The 15,764-nt window shown below is 38.3% G+C and overlaps 1 protein-coding gene across 1 annotated transcript in view; it reads right to left on the minus strand.

Moving 5' to 3' along the window:
- Nucleotides 1-15,764, minus strand: part of LOC103510261 (sodium/calcium exchanger 3) — a 99,575-nt gene that overhangs the window by 81,044 nt on the left and 2,767 nt on the right. The window lies entirely within an intron of this gene.

The raw sequence follows: 15,764 nt of genomic DNA on the forward strand, positions 1-15,764 counted from the left end.
GAGGAGGAAGAAGAGGGCAAGGGGCGGAGTGGGGGGAATGAGGTAGAAGGAGGGAAGTATTAACGGGAAAGTCTGTGGTGTACAGGGTAGTTCCCTAAGACGGCCTATCTACATTAAGAGTACGAGTATGTAGGTAGGTATGTTTTTACTTTATCTTTACAGGATTAAAAGGGTGAAAATCAGTGAAGGACCCCGCTTCTACCTAGATCCACCATTAACCTGAGGGGGCCCAAGGATTAACCTAGGAGGGGCCCAGACGAAACCTTGCGTGGGAGGGGGCCGAAAAAGTCCGCCACTGTTAAGCACGTACATTGACATCATAATTATAACGTACTCGCAAGTAGAAACTCATTCTTATCTTTAATCTCTCCTCTGTTAGAGGTTTATCTTTAATCTCTCTTCTGTTAGAGGTACCTAGATAATTTATCTCTCTTGTTAGAGGTTAAAGGTACTTTTATAATATTGTTAGAGGTAGGTACCTATGTAGAGGTAGGTACTTAAATAATATTGTTAAAGGTAGGTACCTAAGTACATGAACCTATGAACTTCATCTGATAAGTGGATATTGTGTAGGTAGGTATGTATATCATGAAAACCTCTTGAGGTTTTTAAGTCGATGCTTATAACCTACTAGAGGTAAGGGTGTAATTTTAATTGAATTTATGTAGCCCTTTAACCCTTGGAATCTAACTTTCAAGTTAACCCCTTGGAAATAAAAAGTTTCATTGCCAGCCTAGTTGAAGGGTAGCGCGTCTGCCTTGTAAGCCCTTATCCTGAACGAATAAGGTTCGTTCTCGGAACGGCTGCCTTTCTCCTATCCTGTCTTCCTTCTCTCTTCGCTTTCGGGAAGATAAGACCTCCGTTGTTACAGTTCTCTCTATCAAACCTAAAAAAAATGTACCTACACTGGAAATAAGACGGCCATTCGGCCATAGTCTTCAGTTTGAACGTTAAAGATGCATTCATATAATACCTAATATTCTTAGCTACATTGCTCGTATATATTCGTAGCTTATGCCCTTGTATTTCGGTTGCAAATATTTCAACAGGTTGCTTTCTGCTTTCTGGTGCTCTTAATATGACCTAACACCTATGGGAAGTTTCCGCCCATCTGATGAGGGCAACATTGCGAAAACAATTTTCGAAACGCTCCGAAAAGGCTGTCAGAGTAAAGATATGAAAACTGTCAACCGTCCCGAAATTTTTAGCACTAGAGCAGGGGTTCCCAAACCGGGGAGACGGGGACGTGAAAGCATTCCAGGGGGTGCGTGAGTATATATTCCAAAATACAGTACAACCTGTCTAATTTTGGGACCCGTCTAAATGGGACACCTGAATAATCGGGGGAAAAATCAGGGCCCCTTCATTGGAAATTGTAATTGGAAAGCCTGGATAGGTGGGGAAAAATTGCTGGTCCCTTGGATTCAAGGTCGACTGTCTTTTTTTTTTTTTTTTCAATTTAAGCAAGGGTTTTTTGTAATTTATTTTTTAAAGATCAACATGAATTACAATGAATTTCGTTGTCTAAATGGGCACAACAATATAAAACAAATAATTTTGAGAACTTTCACTGGAGAAGAATTTATCTGACATCAAAAGACGAAGTGTTTCATAGAGCTTAGGTAGCACAGATAATGGTATTAGAATCTAGTCGTTTGGATACGTATGGGATTAAACACTTCACCCGAGCACAAATACTTGACCTACTCGGAATAATTTGGAACACTTGAAGACATTGAGAAAATGGATTTTGAATTATACCAGACGATTGAAAAGACCTACACAGTGTTCTATACAAAGGAGGTGATACAAGAAGGTACAACTCCAAGTTATTAAAGTTAACAATTCTGAAAAAGAAAACATAAACTTCCTATTTTTCTTTTTTTTTAATTTAAGCAAGGGTCTATTGTAATTTATTTTTGAAAATATTGTACCAAATACATGAGACCTTGCTTAGACTGCGGGAGTAAAGGGACTTTTCAGTCTCATTCTGGCAGTATAAGCAGGGTATATTCTCTTCTATTCTATTCTTCTTTTTCTTCGCCTTTTCCTGTTTTCAGAGTGTTCAGACGGGGTCGGCGTTTTTCGTCCTCCTCTGAATCAACGCTAGAGTGATGATTGCTTCGGGCTGACATTTGATTTTGGCTGCAAATTTTTTACGAGTAGATGCCCTTCGCACTCAACCTTGGCTCTTCCTCGAGAAAGGGAAATCCAGACTGGTATTCTCCCAGTTTAAAAGTCCCCCAGCCAGACACGTTCAAGTTCAACTGTATATTTAATTATTATTATTATTATTTTGAAAAGGGGGGCGCCACCTTAAAAAAAGGTTAGGAACCCCTGCACTAGAGGGTAGCCCCCTATTTCATACATGCATAAATAGTCGCCTGATTTATGCAACGAGGTCAGGATTAATTAATGTAGGCTAAACAAACACGTAAATAAGAAACGGGTGAGGGGAGGGGGAGGGAGAGAGAGAGGAAGACAGAGAGAGAGACGAAGAGAGTGAGGGGAAGTCTAATAAGGAAGGTATAGGTATGAGAGAAATATAAAAAATCTGGTGTGAACATCACACGACTTTCCTTATCCTATTGAATGATGCTTATTTGAGTGTTCTTTTACCCTAACTTTTGGAACGTGTATCCATTGTATCATATAAAGGTAATAAGTTTTGTATAGTTACCTATTTCATAACCTATGGGGAAGTTCCCGCCCTATGAGGGCAACATTAGGTAGGAAAACAATTTTCGAAACGCTCCGAAAAGGCTGTCAGAGTAAAGATATGAAAACTGTCAACCGTCCCGCAATTTATAGCACTAGGGCAGGGGTTCCCAAACCGGGGAGACGGGGACGTGAGTATATTCCAAAATACAGTACAACCTGTCTAATTTTGGGACCCGTCTAAATGGGACACCTGGATGAACGGGGGAAATATCAGGGCCCCTTCATTGGAAATTGTAATTGGAAAGCCTGGATAGGTGGGGAAAAATTGCTGGTCCCTTGGATTCAAGGTCGACTGTCTTTTTTTTTTTTTTTTCAATTTAAGCAAGGGTTTATTGTAATTTATTTTTGAAAATATTGTACCAAATACATGAGACCTTGCTTAGACTGCGGGAGTAAAGGGACTTTTCAGTCTCATTCTGGCAGTATAAGCAGGGTATATTCTCTTCTATTCTATTCTTCTTTTTCTTCGCCTTTTCCTGTTTTCAGAGTGTTCAGACGGGGTCGGCGTTTTTCGTCCTCCTCTGAATCAACGCTAGAGTGATTGCTTCGGGCTGACATTTGATTTTGGCTGCAAATTTTTTACGAGTAGATGCCCTTCGCACTCAACCTTGGCTCTTCCTCGAGAAAGGGAAATCCAGACTGGTATTCTCCCAGTTTAAAAGTCCCCCAGCCAGACACGTTCAAGTTCAACTGTATATTTAATTATTATTATTATTATTTTGAAAAGGGGGGCGCCACCTTAAAAAAAGGTTAGGAACCCCTGCACTAGAGGGTAGCCCCCTATTTCATACATGCATAAATAGTCGCCTGATTTATGCAACGAGGTCAGGATTAATTAATGTAGGCTAAACAAACACGTAAATAAGAAACGGGTGAGGGGAGGGGGAGGGAGAGAGAGAGGAAGACAGAGAGAGAGACGAAGAGAGTGAGGGGAAGTCTAATAAGGAAGGTATAGGTATGAGAGAAATATAAAAAATCTGGTGTGAACATCACACGACTTTCCTTATCCTATTGAATGATGCTTATTTGAGTGTTCTTTTACCCTAACTTTTACAATATCTCTAACCGTTTTGTCGCTATAGCTGAAAACCGCCAAAAAACGGTCGAAATCTGTCAAAAGCGGTCAAAATACCGCCAAGCGCAGCAACCATCGCAACCAAACGTTTTGTGTTGCATCCTTGTCACACTCGTGAACTACATACCAAATTTCAAGTCTCTAGCTCATACCGTTCCCGAGATATTGTTAAATTACACCAAAAACCGCCAAAAAGCGGTAAAATGCCGCCAACCGTAGCACCGGTCTTAACCAAAAGTTTCGTGTCGCATCCTTGTCACATTTGACAGCTACATACCAAATTTCAAGTCTCTAGCTCTTACCATTCTCGAGATATTTTGTTTACAGACAGACACACAGACACACACACACGGACCAATGGCTGAAACTTTGCATTTAGGCTCTAGGGACCTCAAAACGTGTTTCGTCACTAAAATCTGACCATCGAAATTTTGACCCGATTACATTACTTTCCTTCCTATAGGATAAAAGTAAAAAATGGTGTTTTGGATTATTATTCTGAAAGGTGTGTGTGAGAGAGAGGAAGATGAAGATGAAGAGAGAGGGAGAAAAAGTCCAAGAAGGAAGGTATAGGAGGGGGAGGAGAGAGCGAGAGAAACATGAAAAAGAAGTAATATGAGAGAGAGAGATGGAGAGAGAGAGAGAGAGAAAGTATAAGGTGTAAGAGAGAGAAGGAGCTAAGGAAACGTAGGCGAGAAAAAATAGAGGAAACGTTGGTGGGAGAGAATAGAGAAATCTAAATAAGAATAAGAATATAAGAGTAGGAAGAGCAAGAAAGAAAGAAAGAAACAAAGAGGAGGTAGGAAATAGAGAGAGAAAAGAAAGAGAAAGAGAGAAAGAAAGAGAGAATAAGAAAGAGAAAGAGAGAAAGAAAGAGAGAGAGAAAAAGAAAGAGAGAGAGAGAGAGAGAGAAAAAGAAAGAGAGAGAGAGAGAGAGAGAGAGAGAGAGAGAGAGAGAGAGAGAGAGAGAGAGAGAGAGAGAGTTCTTGTTCCAACAACACAACGTACGTACATTCGTACTTGGAACGTTCGTTCTAAGAACTTCCAAGTTAGTTCATTCGTACAGAGGTACCCTGTACACATAACACACTCAACATCGCGAAATCTTCACATTATAACATGTAATTAATCAAATAAGATAAACAGAGACATTTACCTACATTAATTAATTCGATAATATCTAGGGAAGTATACAAGGTATCTACGCAAGTCTTAAGTGGCGCCTAACTTATCTAAATCCAGATATTATGTTATCTCTAAAGGCTATGGGGAGCTCTAGTATTTGCTTTATTAGTGTTGAATTAAACATGATAAAGCCAGCGCTGGCGCTAGCATGTGGAATGGATCACTGAAGTTAAGCTGGGTGATGTTTAAAATTATGACACATGTTGGGTTATTGAGGTTGACACTGAAGTATAAGTAAGAGAAGAAAAGGGGTAATTTTGTTACCTCAAATAAAAAACCAATAATATGCTAAATATAGAAAAAGGATTAAGAAGGAGTAAGAAGAAGAGGAAAAAGCAGAAGGAAGAGAAGAGAAGAAGGGAAAGGAGAAGGAGGGTTACTAGGGCATTATTATAGAGATGCACTTGTATGCACTCTCCATGAAGGTTAAATAGAGGAAGGTTACTAGGGCATTATTATAGAGATGCACTTGTATGCACTCTCCATGAAGGTTAAATATGCATCCTGCAGGTGGATGCAGTTTGAATCTTGACTTTGTTTTGTGATGGAAATCCCATTAACCGAATAACCGCATTACCTACCATTCATACGGAGAAAAAAAAAATAGGATACCTTGTTTACCCAAGCAGCACAAGACTGAAAAGTCCCCTTAACCTCGCATTCACAATAAACTGCGGGGTTGTAATAATAATAATAATAATATTTTTTATTGTATTTTTTACCTTTCGGTGTTTACAAATTTTCTTAATCTATGCCTTAGAACTAAAACTTATAATATTATTAAAAAATAAACCTAAATCTATACGAAGCCTATCGCAGCAGTATGCACCCATGCAGAAAAAAAAAGGAAAAGGAATAAAAAGCAAAAGATGCAGAAGGAGAGGAAGAAGAAGACGAAGAAAGAGAAGAAGAAGAAAGAGAAGAAGAAGAAGAGGGAAATAAGAGGGGGGAAAATGGAAGGAGATGGTGAATAAGGAAGGAGGGGGGGAAAGAAGAAGAAGGGGGGGGGAAGAAGAAGAAGAAAGTACCTTGTAAGTACCTACTGTAGAATAGAATATACCTACGATTATGTACTAAGTAAGTAGCTATGTACTCATTAATGTTCATCCGAATAAAGGACTGAAAAGTCCCTTCATTGCTTCATTCCCTCTACAGTCAGCCTAGATAGTGTCGTAGGGATGATGTTTGGTAACAAATATATCATCCCTACCAGTAGAGAGTCCACCTTCGAGATTCAATGATCCCGTGGCACAAGCTTCGGCTAAGGCTCTGTTTATTTATTTCATTAACTTTTTGTTATAATTTTTTGTCAAATTTAATACGTAAAATGCTTTTACATGCCTCTGGTAGGTACTTTATTGGGCCTTTTAAACTATATATTGGATTGTTTGGAAAAAAAGAACAAGCTAGCCTAATTGTCTTGGAAAGTAGCGCGTTTGGCTTGTGAGCGCTAGGCCGCGGATTCGATTCCCGCCCGGGCCGAACTTTATCCTAAACTAAACCGAACTAAACAGATAGGGTTCGTTCTTGGAACGGCTGGCTTTCTCCTATCACTATCCTTGCATTTCTCCTATTCCTATCCTCTTTCTCTCTTCGATTTGGGACGATAAGACGTCCGTTGTGAGAGTTTCTCTTTAACAATCCTCATTATAAAAAGACTTTTTTTCGGTACCTAGCCCTTACTTTTTAGAAATATGTCACATGTACCATTCCCTAAAAAATAAAAATCTTCATGTATGATAAAGGGTTAGAGTGAGGGCGGATTTGACGCATTGTCTGCATTGTTTATTTTCATTGCCTATGAAAATTCATCATGGAAGTTGACGAAACGGGTACAGCGGGGACACATTTGTTATCAGAGGGTGCAGCGCGTATGATAAAGGGTTAGAGTGAGGGCGGATTTGACGCATTGTCTGCAATGTTTATTTTCATTGCCTATGAAAATTCATCATGGAAGTTGACAAAACGGGTACAGGGGGGACCACATTTGTTATCAGAGGGTGCAGCGGGAACTGAGGGACACATAACGGGGATAGGAAGCTGGGAGTGCTGAATAAACAAAAATAAAAAAATAGAGCTGAGTCGGAGGAAGCAACACAATCTTATCCGAACGTTGCGTTCGCCAACTCAGATAGAAGAGATCATTGGACCCAGAAGTGGACGTGACCACCAACCACCAAATAAACAAACAGTTTCGAGCGTGTGTACCAGAGCAACCAAAAGACATTCTGGGTTGGAAGTCGGCTGGGGCAACAACGAGTTTGTAAATAAAGCCAGACATTAATTGTGTTATGTTAAGCAACTAGTTGTGTTGTGGTGCAAGAGCTAGGTAGCGGGTTCGATTCCCGTCCGGGGCGGATTTTTTCCTAAGCAGATAAGGTTCTCGGAACGGCTGGCTTTCTCCTATCCCGTCTCCTTTCTCTCTTCGCTTTCGGGACGATAAGACCTCAGCAGGTACAGTTCCCTCTATCAACCCTATTGAAAAAGTAATTGCCTTTACACCCCCCCCCCCCCCCTTCCGCGCCGAATTTTTTCGACTCGACAAAATTTCCAAAGACTGAAGACTCGACAGAAAATTTTGGGGTACTTGAAAATTATGTTTTTTTTTATAGTTTTTTCTTCTTCTTCTTCTTCTTCTTCTTCTTCTTCTTCTTCTTCTTCTTCTTCGTCTTCTTCTTCTTCTTCTTCTTCTTCATTTTGGGGTCCTTGAAAATTGTGTTTTTTTTTTTTCAGTAGTTTCTTCTTCTTCTTCTTCTTCTTCTTCTTCTTCTTCTTCTTCTTCTTCTTCTTCTTCCTTTCCTCCTTCTCGTTATATACAAACATAGCTACGTACATACACAGCTGTTTAATTCATAGCTCTAGGTAGCATCAGACTTGATCAGACAGACTGTTTCATATCTGCGGATAACTCGATCAAATTCTAGAAGATGCAAATTTTCTGCAAAATCTCACTCAATATTCCTTCCTTCAAATGCAAATATTTTTTATTTTTTTCGTCTTGCTCTATTTCCTCTTCTTCACCATACAGATTACGTAGGTACAATCCCTTGCCAATACCTAAAATTTGCAGCAAACCTAATATGTACATCTATGTTTCCTAATATGTACATCTATGTATAACTATCTATGTTAGGTAAGTATACATATTAGGTAGTTATGTACCTACCAATGTACTACCTACCTATACTTCCAGTTTTTCACAACTTCCTCCTCTGGCATTTTTTTTTTTTTTTTTTTTTTTTTTTTTTTTTTCCCCCCTTTTTTCCCTTTTTCATTCCTGCTGAACCGCTCTTCCGATCTTTTTTGTCTTCTTCTTCTTCTCCCTCTTCTTCCTCTTCTTCTTCTCCTCCTCATCCTCCTCCTCCTTCTTCTTCTTCTTCTTCTTCTTCTTCGTCTATATGTAATTATGTACATTCTCTTCAAAATAAAAATGTCCTAAAGATGATTTTTTATGGATTTAGAATACTCGTACGTAGGTATCCTAAAAAATGCCATCAGCTAGATTTGCTATAGAGGTTGAATATCGTAAAAATTCAAGAGTTTTTCTCTTTGTTTTTCAAAAAGAAAAAAAAAATATCCTACCTCAAGGTTTTTTCGTTTTTTAAAGCAAAATGGGGATGGGTATTTTTGTTTACTTTTTTAAACTCGAAAAAAAGTGCCCCATCCTACTGCTGAACTGCTGATATTTCAGCATTGTAATTTTATTTTATCTTCGCTTCCAAATTTTACTAGGTATGCAATTTGAGAAATGTCGAATAAAAAATGTCCAATAAACATTTGAATTTCAGGTTTTCCCCTTACCCGTGAATATCGACATTTCTCTTTTCCATAGGTTTCCAATTTTGCTTTTTTTTCCGAGTTTTGCCATGCAGTAAAATTCCGTGCAAACTTGGCAATACGGAGTTTTTTTCTAGTAAGTTATCATGATTGTAATGTAATAGACCTTGGAAACTGATGTTTCCACATACGTTGAATAACTGGTGGAATGTTTTCTTTCAGATGTTGATAGAATGGAAAAATTGGAATATTGTTATACCTACGCTTGCCGCTTCCCACCTAACATACATTGGATGTACAATACAATGTGAATGCTGGAGAATACAATGATAACATCAATTTCTATATGAAGTAGGTACCTAGATATTCTGGATCAGGGCTTTCCAACTTGCATGTGTATGCCGACCACATACACAGGTTTTAGGAGATCCGTATCCAGGATTTTCTTGAGGGTTGGGTGGGGGGGGGTGAATATTGAGTGAGATTTTGCAGAAAATTTGCATCTTCTAGAATTTGATCGAGTTATCCGCAGATATGAAACAGTCTGTCTGATCAAGTCTGATGCTACCTAGAGCTATGAATTAAACAGCTGTGTATGTACGTAGCTATGTTTGTATATAACGAGAAGGAGGAAAGGAAGAAGAAGAAGAAGAAGAAGAAGAAGAAGAAGAAGAAGAAGAAGAAGAAGAAGAAACTACTGAAAAAAAAAAAACACAATTTTCAAGGACCCCAAAATTTTCTGTCGAGTCTTCAGTCTTTGGAAATTTTGTCGAGTCGAAAAAATTTCAGACTGAACCCCAACCCTTTCTGGCAGTAAAATTGTGATTGAAACATTATTGCGAAGGGTTTTATTACAGGAAGAACTTAGAGGCAAACAGTGTTGTCAGTTATTTCCGTCGTAAAGTTTAATGGGGCCCATTGTAACAATTTACTAGAGTGCTTGCTGTTTAAAAATGCGAGAATAGTCTGTTATCATCTCAAACATAGGCTTACATTCCACCCTTTCAGGGACCGGGTTAAAACACATTTTGGAAATTTCTCCCGAAAACGTTAATCCAAGGTAGGTACAAAACTCAGACTCACAAAGTGTACAACCCCAAAAATTCTATAGCTGGTATAGGTACCTAGAACAAATCCAAAATCTAATAATAACAATAAATCACAAAATTTTGGTAGAGAGAAAGAGATTAAAACCCTTTTTCAAACTTTGGGCTTTGATTTTAAATTCCCCACGAAATTTTGGGTTTGTAAATTCCCTACAAAACTTGGGGATTTGGAAAGTCCCACAATTTGTCCTCGATTTCGTCCCTGAGGGACCTACTTGCGGTAAAGAGGTCAATATTTCAACCCCCTACCTTATTTCACAAAATAAAGGGGCCCTTGCTTTGCATGGACGCGTACCCCTACCCCTGTACCCTTATTTCTTATTTAACTCTCTCTCTCTCTCACCCCTACGCTTATTTCTTATTTAGGGAACTCTCTATCTCCCTTTCATTCCTCCCTCTCTCTCCCTACTTTTCCTTATTTAACTCCCTCCGTCCCTTTCTCTCTCTCTCTCTCTCTCTCTCTCTCTCTCTCTCTCTCTCTCTCTCTCTCTTTCCATGAAGCTCCATGAGGCCCATCCAAAAAGCTTGGTTTGGCGGGCCACATGTGGGCCGCGAGCCCCTAGTTAGAAATCGCTGTTCTAGATATAAGTACCTACAGTATACGGAAGAACGCCGATTCGGTCCCATGACCTTTTTTCTTAAGGTAGTCGACTACCAATTGGGTCCCCGGCTTACTACCAATTGGGTCCCGTATACCTGTAATGACTTGGATGAAATAAATAAGAGTTTTACTTTTAAAACAATATTACAACGTTCTTTTTTCTGTTGTTCACAATAATTGTGAAATTATTAGAAGAAATGATTCTGCTTTATTCGTAGTCAATCCATCATAATTTTCCGAGATTTGCAAAAGAAAGCTCCTTTTTGTATTCAACCTAACCCTATAATACCTAGCACTAATCATTGCTCTAATTGTGAAAACTCCTTTTTGCGTTTAACCTAACCTTATAATAACACTGGTCACTGCTCATTTGTGCCTGTTCTTTTGGCAGCGATCACTCTAAAGTTTGAGACTAGGAAGATTCAGCTCTAAGAACATAGTGTTTGTGATGTGTTGATAGAAAGAAGAAGAAAAAAATCAGGTACCTATCAATTTAAGTGTGGGACCCAGTTGGTACTTAGACCCTCTCAAACTGGGACCCAATTGGTAGCAGAAAACAGGTTTTGGGACCGCATTGGTTTCCTCCCCAGTATACCTAGGGGAGTAGGTAGGTATAGGTATATATTATAATATGTCTAATTACCTACAAAGTATAAGGATCATAGGTGTGTAACTCAGTAGTAAAGCTGTAAGTCTGTAATTTTACTTATTAACACAAAATGGTTGTAGCCTTTATGAGTTTATGCCCTAAACTAATCTTAATCTAAACCCTCTTGGAAAATACTTGACCTACTTACGTATAGGAACTTGATTAGGTAGGTATGTAGTTACTTGAGTACTTACTTGATGAAGTACCTACTTGCTTTTACATGCATTAATATTGAGTGATTTAATCTGTAGGTAATCCCTTTATCCTGTACCTGTACCAATATGTAGGTAAGGAATTTCCGAGCACCTCCTTAAGTAAGTTATCTTTATGTATAGATAGGTTAGTACCTTATAGGTAGGTACATTTTAGATCTTATTATAGTGTGTCCAGATCAATGTGACAGCAAAAAAATAGGCATTGTTGCCAAACATGTCACATGTGCAATGGTAGAGAATCTTTAACTTTACATCCCTATTTTTGGACGGGTCCATTTCTACCGGTTATCTCAAAGAGGTTGATAGTTTATGGATTATTTACCAAAATAAAGTGAAGCTGATTCACATCTTGGTTATATTATTTTATTTCTTTTAAATAAAATAAAATTGGATGCATATAATTAAATAAAATAGGTACTAGCCATTTCTAATTTTATGGTTGAAAACTTTTATCTTTCTTTTTAGATTCGTTTTGAAAAACTTTATGCGAAGTTGGGAGCGAGAAGCTTCGATCGTGTGAACAGCGCTTTTTACCATCGTGCTTTCAACAAATCCCCATAGATCGCAGCACGTATACGATTTCACAAAACGAAATCAGCTGATGAAAATTTATTCCTTGTTTATTTTTTTACGTATAAATTTTTTTCGATTAAAAAAATTGTAAAAAATTGTTGATTTTCTTATTTCTTTTTCAAAGTTAGTAGATGAGTGATCATGGCGGAATATGTCAAAGTTACCCATCGTAGACCCTCTGATAATGACTCCAAAAACAGCGAAAAGAGTAAGTTTCAACTCCTGTTTCGTTGTTTCTAAAAATACCAAGCTCTAAGCTACTGATAAGACCTGGGTTTGATAACATGGGGAAAAACGGTTACACTTGAATTAGTGCCAAACTTTTCAGGTATTTTTCACTCTGCCCTTGTGTTTCCACAGGCCTTGATCGTCAGAAATCTCATGGGAATATCGAGAGTATTTTCCCTGTTTATTTCAATGTTTCAAATTTACATGCCTCGGGGATTTCTCTCTTTGACCTGCTAGTTCTCAGAAACTTGTTCCTTTACAGTGAACTTTTGGCATAGTTTTTATGTCAGTCATTTTGATTCGTTGGAATTTGGTTCAGTGCCCTTATTGCCCTTCGCACTCAACCTTGGCTCTTCCTTGAAAAAGGGAAATCCTGGCTGGTATTCTCCCTATTAGAGGGTAGCCCCCTATTTCATACATGTATAAATAGTCGCCTGATTTATGCAACGAGGTCAGGATTAATTAATGTAGGCTAAACAAACACGTCCCCTTTGTAAATAAGAAACGGGTGAGGGGAGGGGGAGGGAGAGAGAGAGACGAAGAGAGTGAGGGGAAGTCTAATAAGGAAGGTATAGGTATGAGAGAAATATAAAAAAGAGGTAAGGTGTGTGTGAGAGAGAGGAAGATGAAGAGAGAGGGAGAAAAAGTCCAAGAAGGAAGGTATAGGAGGGAGAGGAGAGAGCGAGAGAAGCATGAAAAAGAAGTAATATGAGAGAGAGAGAGAGAGGAAGAGGAACAGAGGGAGAGAAAGTCCAAGAAGGAAGGTATATAGGAGGAGGAGGAGAGAGCGAGAGAAACATGAAAAAGAAGTAATATGAGAGAGAGAGAGAGAGAGAGAGAGAGAAAGAGAAAGTAGAAGGTAAGAGAGAGAAGGAGCTAAGGAAACGTAGGCGAGAAAATAGAGAAAACTAAATAAGAATATAAGGGTAGGAAGAGAAAGAAAGAAACAAAAAGGAGGTAGGAAATAGAGAGAGAGAGAAAAGAAAGAGAAAGAGAGAGAGAGAGAGAGAAAGGCACAGAGGGAGTTAAATAAGGAAAAGTAGGAAGAGAGAGGGAGGAATGAAAGGGAGATAGAGAGTTACCTAAATAAGAAATAAGCGTAGGGGTGAGAGAGAGAGAGTTAAATAAGAAATAAAGGTACAGGGGTGAGAGAGAGAGAGAGAGAAGGTTAGCGTGCATAGGTTTAACGTCCATGCAAAGCAAGGGCCCCTTTATTTTGTGAAATAAGGTAGGGGGTTGAAATATTGACCTCTTTACCGCAAGTAAGTCCCTCAGGGACGAAATCGAGGACAAATTGTCCCCAAGTTTTATAGGGAATTACAAACCCAAAATTTTGTAGGGAATTTAAAATCAAAGCCCAAAGTTTGAAAAAGGGTTTTTTAATCTCTTTCTCTCTACCAAAATTTTGTGATTTATTGTTATTATTAGATTTTGGATTTGTTCTAGCTACCTATACCAGCTATAGAATTTTTGGGGTTGTACACTTTGTGAGTCTGAGTTTTGTACCTACCTTGGGTTAACGTTTTCGGGAGAAATTACAAAAATGTGTTTCAACTCTGAAAGAGCTGAGAGGGTGGAATGTAAGCCTATGTTTGAGATGATAACAGACTATTCTCGCATTTTTAAACAGCAAGCACTCTCGTAAATTGTTACAATGGGCCCCATTAAACTTTACGACGGAAATAACTGACAACACTGTTTGCCTCTAATTTCTTCCTGTAATAAAACCCTTCGCAATAATGTTTCAATCACAATTTTACTGCCAGAAAGGGTTGGGGTTCAGTCTGAAATTTTTTCGATCATTGTTTTTCGCATTTCTGACTTCAAAAATCGATAGTTTTGGGGGGGAAGTACTATATAATGTATCTAACTCATTTTTTTTTTTTTTTGAAAATTGGACTCCCATCTTTTTTCCCGAGGGGTCTTCAAATGTAAAAGAACAAAAATGAAGCTCCATGAGCCCCATCCAAAAAGCTTGGTCTAGCGGGCCACATGTGGGCCGCGAGCCGCTAGTTAGAAGTCGCTGTCCTAGATATAAGTACCTACAGTATACGGAAGAACGCCAATTCGGTCCCATGACCTTTTTTCTTAAGGTAGTCGACGACCAATTGGGTCCCGGGCTTACTACCAATTGGGTTCCGTATACCTGTAATGACTTGGATGAAATAAATAAGAGTTTTACTTTTAAACAATATTACAACGTTCTTTTTTCTGTTGTTCACAATTAGAAGAAATGATTCTGCTTTATTCGTACTCAATCCATCATAATTTTTCGAGATTTGCAAAAAAAAAGCTCCTTTTTGTGTTCAACCTAACCCTATAATAGCACTAATCACTGCTCTAGTTGTGAAAACTCCTTTTTGCGTTTAACCTAACCCTATAATAACACTGGTCACTGTTCATTTGTGCCTGTTCTTTTGGTAGCGATCACTCTAAAGTTTTAGACTAGGAAGATTCAGCGCTAAGAACATAGTGCTTGTGATGTGTTGATAGAAAGAAGAAAAAAAAATCAGGTACCTATCAATTTAATTGGTAGCAGAAAACAGGTTTTGGCACCGAATTGGTTTCCTCCCCAGTATACCTAGGGGAGTAGGTACATATATTATATCTAATTACCTACAAAGTATAAGGATCATAGGTGTGTATGTGTAACTTAGTAGTAAAGCTGTAAGTCTGTAATTTTACTTATTAACACAAAATGGTTGTAGCCTTTATGAGTTTATGTTCTAAACTAATCTTAATCTAAACCCTCTTGGAAAATACTTGACCTACTTACGTATAGGAACTTGATTAGGTAGGTATATGTAGGTACTTGAGTACTTACTTGATGAAGTACCTATTACTTGCTTTTACATGCATTAATATTGAATGATTTAATCTGTAGGTAATCCCTTTATCCTGTACCTGTACCAATATGTAGGTAGGTAAGGAATTTCCGAGCACCTCCTTAAGTTATCTTTATGTACCTATATATAGGTTAGTACCTTATAGGTAGGTACATTTTAGATCTTATTAAATGCATCCGTATTATTAAGAGGTCTTATTAGAGAGGGGCCAATGACGAAAATCGTTTTTTGAGTGAAACAGCAGCAGCTGTGAAGGTAACGATTTTTATTTCCATTGAAAAGTATTAGAAGGATTTCACAGAAATTCGTGCATCCTTGTAAATAATGGAGATATCAACATGATTGTTTTTGGCGCTGATTTTCAATAAGATTCCGCGTTAGGAAAGGAATTTTACGCAAAAAGGGTCTACGGTCAGGCCCCTGGTTGAAAATAGGCTTCGATTAATTCAAGTTCTAAATGCATTCGCATTATTAAGAGGTCTTATTAGAGAGGCCAATAACGAAAATCGTTTTTTGAGTGAAACAGTAGCAGCTGTGAAGGTAACGATTTTGATTTCCATTGAAAAGTATTAGAAGGATTTCACAGAAATTCGTGCATCCTTGTAAATAATGGAGATATCAACATGATTATTTTTGGCGCTTTTTTTCAACAAGATTCCGCGTTAGGAAAGGAATTTTACGCAAAAAGGGTCTACGGTCAGGCCCCTGGTTGAAAATAGGCTTCGATTAATTCAAGTTCAGTGACTCTAGTGTACATATTGATTCCTCGCTGAAATCTCTTCTCAATT

The sequence above is a fragment of the Diaphorina citri genome, unplaced genomic scaffold (genome assembly GCF_000475195.1).
Source record: "Diaphorina citri unplaced genomic scaffold, Diaci psyllid genome assembly version 1.1 scaffold578, whole genome shotgun sequence".
NCBI lineage: Eukaryota > Metazoa > Arthropoda > Insecta > Hemiptera > Psyllidae > Diaphorina > Diaphorina citri.